The sequence below is a fragment of the Anas acuta genome, chromosome Z (genome assembly GCF_963932015.1).
Source record: "Anas acuta chromosome Z, bAnaAcu1.1, whole genome shotgun sequence".
In the NCBI taxonomy this organism is placed as follows: Eukaryota; Metazoa; Chordata; class Aves; order Anseriformes; family Anatidae; genus Anas; species Anas acuta.
The window spans coordinates 7,340,619-7,349,884 of NC_089017.1; the positions used below are offsets into that span (position 1 = coordinate 7,340,619).

The 9,266-nt window shown below is 45.0% G+C and overlaps 1 long non-coding RNA gene across 1 annotated transcript; it reads left to right on the top strand.

Moving 5' to 3' along the window:
- Positions 1 to 904: 904 nt before the first annotated feature.
- Positions 905 to 6,254, top strand: LOC137847694 (uncharacterized). Its single transcript, XR_011091029.1, has 3 exons — positions 905 to 1,247; positions 3,370 to 5,374; positions 5,453 to 6,254. It is a non-coding gene; the product is annotated as an uncharacterized lncRNA (long non-coding RNA).
- Positions 6,255 to 9,266: the final 3,012 nt, after the last annotated feature.

Here is a 9,266-nt window from a genome sequence, read left to right on the forward strand (position 1 = left end):
GGGTCACCAAGGCCAGAAGGAAGGAGGAAGGCTCCTTCTCTGCCACGTCCCTCCCATCCCAAACACAGTGAACACCCTCGCTCTGCCAGTTCTGACTTTCCCTGGGCCTGTGCCACTCCGACAGTGCTGTGCCAGGCTGGGGATCCAGGTGGATCTGTAAAAGGCCCAGCAAGTGCCAGAACAAACACAAGGAAAGGGCAAAACATGTCTGGGATCAGAGAAGTGAGCAAGAGGGGCAGGACTTACCATTCTTGGTGGCTGGGAGCTGTTAGATGTTACTTGTAGATGTTACTTCAACTTTTTCTTAACAAACCTGCTTTTCTTTGAGGAATACATAGGTTTTTCAGCCATGGATATAAAGAACTTAATTTTATTTTGGGAGGGACACCAAAGTAGAGGTCTCCCAGTCCAACACACACAGTTCAACACAGGTGAGATCAGGTTGCTCAGGTACTTTTCTGAGTGTTGAAGATCTCCACGTACGGAAATTCCCTACATCTCTGGTCTCTGTTTGAAGATTTGTTCTCCTACACAGAGAAAAAGGTTTTATTTTCATCTGATGAAGATTTCTCATGCTCTAGCTCGTGTATCTATTACCTCTTGTCTTACCACTGCACACCTTTTGTGAAGAGTTGACTGGATCAGCCTTACCTAGTTACTACTTACCTAGTTACTACTAGTTACCTGGATAAATGTAGACAGTATTAAATCACCTTCACCTTCCAAGGAATATACTCCCAGAGAAGTTTTACACCAACAGAGTTTTGCTATCAAGTATCATCATTATTTCATTTAGTTTAAAATGACTTTTTCCATTTTCTGAGCAAAACAAAAACAAAAAAGCAAAGAGCAATAACAACAACGACAAACACTTTGCAAAGCACTGGGCAGTTACATACATAAACCTGTCTGATACAATGGTCCTGAAGCAAAGCTCTTTATGTTTCTTAAAAAAATAAAATAAAAAATTAGTGTCTGTGGTTCCCCCTATGCGGTTTACTACACCCATTCAAGGAAGCGTGGTTTGCAACACTAGCAGCTGACACCCACACATAAAGCTTTAATGACTTCAGCTGGGGTGAGGGCTCTGACTCACTAAGAGGGGCTTATTACCAGTCTGGGAGAGCTGACCTGACCACTTGATCCCCCTTTACCCCACCCTCTTTTGGAGGTTCCTACCCCAATTGCAGACACAGCTAAAGGTCTCCTTAAGCACCACTGCCAGAAACTATAATCCAGCTGTGAAGGTAAACCTGCACCGATTTTGGTTTTCTTCTGTGTGTGAGGGCTGTGATTTATAATTCATGAACTGCTTTGCTCAGAGATTATCTGGAAATTGATGGACTGATGGAATTGAAGCTTCATTTCCAGGCTCAGGGAGCTCTGGTAATCAGAGCTGAATCATTTAGTCTGTATTGTGCTCATGATGTGAGCAACAAGGAAAAGGAGAGGTTATCTCTGCACTCACAGACAATGAATCAACAAAAAGACATCATTAAAGAACTAAAACTGAGGGAGGAGTACAACAGGAGTTCAAAGTCACACGAACTCACTGTTTATGTTCAAAACAAGTCACCTGGAAAGTGGGAACTTCTGGGTTACTTTGAATTAACCTTGACACTGTAATGTTCCTTCAAAAAAACAGCACAAGATGAACATGCTAAAACCCAGTATTGTTGCCAAGTATTTCATTTAGTGAAAATGAAATACTCGATTCTATATGCAAGTAGAGTGGATACTCAATATACTCAAGTCTCTGTCCTCGATACTCATTCAAGTCTTGATAGGCAAGTAGTAGAGTGGATCTGCAAAAGTGACAGTCTATCTTTCAGATCCTTTATTCATGATTAATGCAAAACTCCCACTGAAATGTAAGGGTTTGACTGACCATAACTAGTGATTAAATATTGCCACAGCCAGTTTGCAACATAAGTATTCTCCACAACAGGAAAGGGATATAAAAGTTTCCCTGAACTCCTATGATTTTCTGTAATTCATACAATGACATCATGATTCCAGGCACTAACTTTTGCACTCACTATCACATGCTGGATGAATGTTACACCGTCTCACTGCCCCTTCTGGGTCCCTTTGATCCAGGCAGACACACCAGCTGTGGCAGCTGCTGAGCTCTGTCTGGAGGAAGAAAATTGTCTTCTATGGAAGATTTAAAGATTTTTTTTGGTTGATTCATTTGAAGCTGAAATAAACTTTCTGAATTTGTCTCACAAAAATGAAGCACTACCTTTTCTCAAGCCTATGCAAATTTCATTTTCACAAAATAGAATTGTTTGTATTTTTTATTTCATTATATAATATATGACTTAAAGATGTTTATATACACAAAAACATTGAAGCAAATGCAGTTTAGCATACAAACTAGAAACATATGTTGAAACAGGACTTTTTTTTTTTCTTCTGTCTTTTGAGTTGAAACCTCAGCAAATTCAATTCCACTTCTGAGAACATTTCAAATTCCGCAGGCGGGCAGATCCCAGCAGCCTCTTCCACCGCAGCGTGTTTCACCCCTTCCACTGCTGGTGCCTTACTCTATTTTCTGAGCTGCTTTGCAGCAATACTGGAGTTACAGGAGTCCTATCACTCGACTCTTTTATACATGGTATCACATTTTTGGGAGAATTGTTTTTAGCAAAGCTGTGCTAATCTGCTTGAAAGGACGACCTAGCACAGGTCTGCTCAGGACATGGGCCAGCTCTGCCGGGCATGCAGCGAAACACAAATGGAGGCTTTTCTCAGCTCCAATAATTGCAGCCAGACCTGGTGCTGCTTAATTTAACAGCAAGGCTCTGAGGCCAAGATTTTCTGTTAGCAGAATCACGTGGGAATTGTAAAATGCTCAGAATGTCTGAAAATCAGTCGGCTTATTCAGATGGCTGAACAGTGGACCTCGGAGACACAGCTTCAGGCAGACATTTTCAAATGTCTTGGCTCTATCTACTGTAGCAAGCAAGGTGATAGCACAGTTCCTTTATATTGCTTAGAGAAATGCAGGTATTCAGACAACTGAGTCACATTTCTAGCTTTAGAAATCTGGCCTCTAATTCAGTGATTGCCCCTCTTCCATTTGGGTGCTCATAATTTTATTATGCAAAAGTCAGTCTTTGTTAGGGAATGGAAAAGAGATCAAGCTTAGCCTTTTAATTGTCTTTTCTTTAGAAATGGGGAAAACGTTTTCACTGCTACTTTTTTTTTTTTTTTTTTTTTTTTTGCCTAACAGAAACTAGAAATGATATCATGGGGATGTGCTGGCATGGCAAGCCAGTGGTAGGAGAGGTGAGGATGATGTCTCAGGGTAAATATAGGGAAGCAGATGCCAACATAAACAGCAAGAGTACCATCTTTTTTTAGGATCTGTCTGAACTGCTGCACCTATTCCTCAGTCCCCAAGATGTGCAACCACGTGGCCACAGGCACGAGACCCTCATCCTCCAGTCACCCATCGGGATGCTGATGTGACACTCAGTCCTGTGATCCAGACGGGATGTGATGGACGCACATCCAGCTGGGGACACCCAACAGGCTCTGGTCAGAGATGAGATGATAGTTCTTCTCTGGAGCACATCTGATTAGATGCTGGAGGAGAAGGCAGGGTGTATTTCCCTCAAACACCTGCAGTGGATGTGTAGAGGTTGCTTGCTATGTCCTCTGAATCCCACACTTTCATTTGATCCCCATTCTCTTCAGCAAGGAAACAATGGCATCCTGAGAGCTACAAGCACATAAATGTTAATATTCACAGCTATTCTCCCTCAAAAAGAGGGTGGACCCACCCCTGCCCTAGCAAAACCAGCCCCTGGTTCATGCTTCCCGGTAACCTTGGTGTTGTTTGGGATAGTGTGAGATGCGAACTCATGATTAAGCAGCAGGGAAAGGCTGTGTGAACCCTGGCCCCTAACTCTAGCTGGCCCATGCAAATGTGACTTGGATTTAGTTCCCCTGCACAAAGCCCTCTCCTGACCCAAGGTGAGTCCCAAATTGGCCAGGGGCTGCATGTGGTGGCCTCCATACCCTTTGCCAGGGTTGGAACGGATGCTCTAAGGTCACCACAAGCTGTTTTTATTGCAAGTTCCTTCTCCTTTCCTGCCAGGCACATTTTCCCTTGAACCATATCCAGGTCTCCACCTGAGCAATACTCACCCGCCACTTCACCACATGTCAAATGCCTGTTCAAGCACTAAACCAACAATGTCCCTGCAGAGTTTTCATTTATCTGATAGCAAGCAGATTGAAATTACTGGTTACATGCTTACCTCTGCTATGTAAAGCCAAGGAGCTTTAACTCTTTGCTCACGGCTGACAAAGACTGGCAGGAAGTTTGCCTCCAACACCTCTGCTCTCTCTTATTTCTGCCATATGAAATTACCATTTGGGAGCAAGAAGTAGCTTTTCACTGGCAGAGAAGTTGAACCTTGAAATATCCTCCTTCAAGTCCAGAAGCCGTGATTCCCACTACCCATGTTAGCCGGCTACATAAGGTTTTCAAAGCTCTGCTCTTGAAAGGGAAGGCTCCCTTGGTAATGTACACAGGCTAGCACTACACAATGCATTCTCATTTCATTCACTCTATTTTGGAGAATTAATATATTATTTGGGAGCTCTGGCAGATTACAACCTGCCATGTGCCAACAGTGCTATCCTGGTGCAAAAATAAAAGCTCTATACCGAGATGACAAACAAGACACAAAAAATAGTAATTCACCACAAATCAGCACTGGTAGAGCTGCACCTACAGAACCCGTCTGTTTTGGGAAAATGTTCTTCATAAAAGGGGTAGACCAAGTGGTGCAAGGATGCCAAGAAGAATGAACAGCTGTCTGGAAACTGTTTTCTTTCCAGAGAAATTGAAATAGCAGGTTACCTTGGGAGTCTGATGAGGTTTCTAAGAACAAGTTAGAGAAATTCTTTTGGAAATGGTTAAATTATATCTGATCCTATCTTCTAACAGGGGAAGTGACTAGCTGGCCCTTCAACATCCCTTCTAGAGCTATTTTTGTGTTTCCATGACAACTCTTTTTCAGATAAAATTTTTCATTGTATCACCGGGGTATTCTAAGGTGACTCATGGAAGGCAGTTTATGGGGGTTGATACTTAACACCCACATGTGAATAGCTAATAACTTTTTTCCCTAGACTGATCCTCTTATTAATTATTTGAGGACACTTTCATATAAATCTGTCGTTAAACCATTTTCATCATATTTCCATCCCCCCACTGAAATTCAGCCAAAGATGGGATGACAGCAACAAGATCACACCCACTTTCAGTAGGACAGAGAGGGAAGAATAACGTTTCCTGTAGTCGCTACCAAAGGAAGTTCATTTAAGCAAGATTTTCCAGCTGGAATTTGCCCAGGTATGCCAGGGTTCACATCATTGCTCTTTAAAAAATAACAAATGGCCAGAGAGGATTTGACTTCTCATTGCCTTGCAGAGATAGGAGCTCCAGCTGAGCAGCATCTTTTCCTCCCTGGGGAAGGGACCTGAGGTGGGACTAGACACGCTGCAGAACCAGTGCCGATGACGTTGCCAGCTTGGACATACTGGAAAAGAAGCTAAAGAAGAAGCTGCAATCCGCAGGAACACACATCAGCCAGGACTGATAAAGAAATACTCAGTAAGCAAGTATTCTTGGCCAGAGACCGAGCTCTTACAAGAGGTTTCCACAATAGCGGTAGCATAAAGGGTGAAAACAGCTATCGAGTGACTGAGAGCTGGTGGTACAAGCGTAGAGGGTGAGGTCAGATATTGCAGGTGAGATGGGAGAAATTCGCTTTGTTCTTTAGGGACAAGCTGGAATTTTCCTCCTAATGGGTATTCTACACCCTCCTTACGTAACTGTAGGAAAATGCTGGTTAAACAGATGCTGGGCTGCTACCCTGAGCGATCTCTTAACTGGCCTGGCAGGCGGCTTGGCAATGGCCTAGGATCCAAAGGCCTGGATGGAAAACTCTGAAACAGAAGCTGCTCGCCACGTAGCACATTGGCATCCTGCGGAAAAGACCTTGGCCTGGAACCAGGTACTTCTGAGTAACAAAACCAGCCGCAGGACGAGCTAGCACGGACACTTTGTAACTGTAATTTACAGACAGCTTAAGCACTTTTCGTTGGTGACAAAAGTACAGGAGTAGCGAGACTGTCCGAGCACCTACATAGATGTTAAGACAGAGATTACAGAGTGATGTTACACACCCGTTAAAAAAAAAAAAAAAAAAAAAAAAAACAACCATTTGCCTCTCCCTCCAAATTGTTTTTCTTTATTTTTTTTCCTTTTGCTGCACACCACCCCTCTTTAGTCTCACAGGAGCTTCCCACAGGGCCAAGCCAGGCCATGTGCCCACATGGTGCATCTGCTGGTCCCCCAGCACATTCCCGGTGATGTTTTGCAGACCTCCTTGGGTGGAGGTGCGGCAGCTATGGTGAAAGCTGGGCCACCTGGGCCAGGCAAGGAGTTTTCCCCTGCAGCTGCTCTTGTTGAATCAGCATATAGCAGCAATTGCTTGAGGAGCTGGGCCTGATTCACATCTCGCTTGGACTAATATTTCAGTTGGGAATGTATCGGTGTGCAGCTGCTGTAAGCAAGGTCAAAGTGAGCTCTTACGCACAAAAGGAAATAGAGAACGGAGGCAGCTCTGGGTCAAAGTCATAGGAAAGGCACGGTGGTGCTTAATTGCACGTATAGTTACTCTATACATTATGTCATATGTTATGCTCTTCCTGCTCCTGCAGCCAGCCAGCAATCTGGGACTAAGCTGTGGAGGAAATTGACTTTAGTTCCTCCACCTGTCCGCTGTGTGGCTTGGGGAGACTCTCCATCACCTCATGCTTCTGGGAGCATGGGGACACAGGCTGGGACAGCTCCATTGCTGTCTTCTTCTTTAACTAAAATAACACAGTCATCTTTTTTAACTGCTAAATGCCGCTGGCACCCAAGGAACACACAGAAAGTGAAAATGCTGTAGATTAAAAGGCACCGCTGTGTCCTTCATAGCAGCGTGTAGAAATGAGATGAGGATGCTGGATGAGACAACACATAGGCAGCAGAAGGTGTTCTTGGGCTGTGCTTCTCAGTATTACCAAGAGTGAGGGATTCTATCTGTAATTCTAGCTCCTTCAGATTAGGTATCTCTGGTCTGAGGGATTTGTTTTGATTCCTCGTGTAGTGAACAGATAGAGAATGGCAGCTGCAAAGGGGGTGATTCAGCCCACCCTAAAATAGATGGAGTGAGTCATCCCCAGACAGGCTTATCGCCTGCCACCGATTATAGAGAGAGACCAGACAAATTGCTTAGGTGAGATGCCATTGCTTTTAGATGGCTAAAATTAAACAAGTGGTATTCCAGTCTGTAGTCACAAAGGTCTTTAGGTCTTCTGCCCAGTGATTCTGGTAAAAGATAGCAGCTTTTCCATCTTTCACTTGCAGTGAAATGACATCAAGTGTTCTTGCATATTTGGAAAAGCACGGTCCAAGCAGGGTTTCGGCTCTCAGTGCAATTAGAAGAATTCCCGAGGAGGACAAATAGGGCCCCAGGCAGCTGAGCCCAAAGAAAATCCAGGCTAAATTATCTGAGGTCCACAGACACTTAACAGAATGCTGAACATTTATTTTTAGAAAAAAAGCATTTTCTTGGAACATTTTCCTTCAACCAACATGCAGGGTGAAAACACGAGAGGCAAAGATTGGAGTGAGGGGGATTTTCCTGGGGTCTGAGCCTCAGCAGCACATCCAACAGACCAGGAGATGGGCAGCAGCAGCACAACACAGGGCTGGGTGCTACAGCGGTGGAGCCTTGGGTGTCGTGGGCATGTCTGGTGCCCCTGCATATGCCCAGAGTCACCAGCACCACTTGCCATCATGGCTAAACAAATACACTATGAGGAAGTCTGCACCCTGATCCCTATTTTCCCCTTCTCCTCTCCTGATGGCTTTCTACGGCAGCTGTACAGAAACGGTGTGAGTTTCAAGCAGTCTCTGACCTCCTGACAGAGGAGCAAGGCTTGCCAGAGAAGAGTAGAAATGTAGCCGTGTCCCTTCTTAAAGCTTCAGCATGTTTTACAAAATTATAAATAATAGACCATTGCATAGCTCAGGGCGAAGCTGTTAAAAACAAGTCGGGTTGGTTCTGCTGGATAAGGTACAGAGCAGGAAGGTTACGCAGCAAAATGTCACAGCCCAGAAAATAAGCTGGCAGTGGGATGCGAGGAGCGAGCTGAGTTCCCATGCTGAGGCAGGGAGCAGAACGAAGCCTTCACACCACCAAGCACATTTCCTGCAGCATCGATATGTGCTTTGGTTGCATTTTCCAAGCGACACATGCTAAGGCAGCAGAGTTGCAGAAGGACAAAGCCAAGGGTCAGTGGTATTTTCTCTGCGGAGCCTGTGGTGGAAGCTGAGAAGTCCCAGCGTAAGCAAAAGTTTAAGCGCTGCAAGGGGCACAGCGTGGGCACAGACTTAGCACCTACAGGATGAGGGTGAGCTGCTGCTTCGAAGTGTCTGGAGCACAAAACAAAAGAAAAAAAAAAATCAGCACAGCTATGTTGAAACCAGGGTGGTTCATACAGCAAAAATCTCTGACAGCTTTCAGGGAAAAATCATTTCTGGAACAGCTGTGGTGGTTTAAAGTGTTAACTCCTGTGATGAGGGAGGTCTCCATCACTTCCGAGGACAGGAAGAATTAAAAAAAGCATCCCACAATCCCAGGGCTCTCTGACTTGGGAGGCTCAGACCACCTGGTAGGTAGCTACACAAGGGAGCAATCCACTGAACAGTTGCACCAGCAAGGAGTTAAAATTGTTGCTTCCCCTTCATTTAGACAAACCAGTCTGCTTGTGGTTGCCTCGAAGAAAAAGCAGGCTGTGGTATGTGGGCTTCTGGTCCAGGTTCAGGCCACATTCGTGCTGTGGTGAGAGACCAGCATGGCCAGGCTGCCGTGAGCATCCTCCCCGAGCTCTTTGCTTGAGGTTGGCAGCAGCCCTCCGGCCGCCTGCTCCTGTCACGGATGGACACGCTGGGATGCGATGTCCCCAGCATCTCTCTGCACTGTGAGCCAGGCTTGTCCAACCAAGACTATTCTGCATTTGTTTTCCCATTCCTGGAGCCTGTGGCAAACAGAAAAAAAAAAAAAAATATGAAAGCAGTGAGTTAACAGCTCTTGGAGCAACCCTTCCAGCAGTGCTGGGTGTGCCTTCCTATTTATGCTTGACAAGTGTTTTTCTGGCACCAGAGGGAGGACAAGGGCAGTGGCACA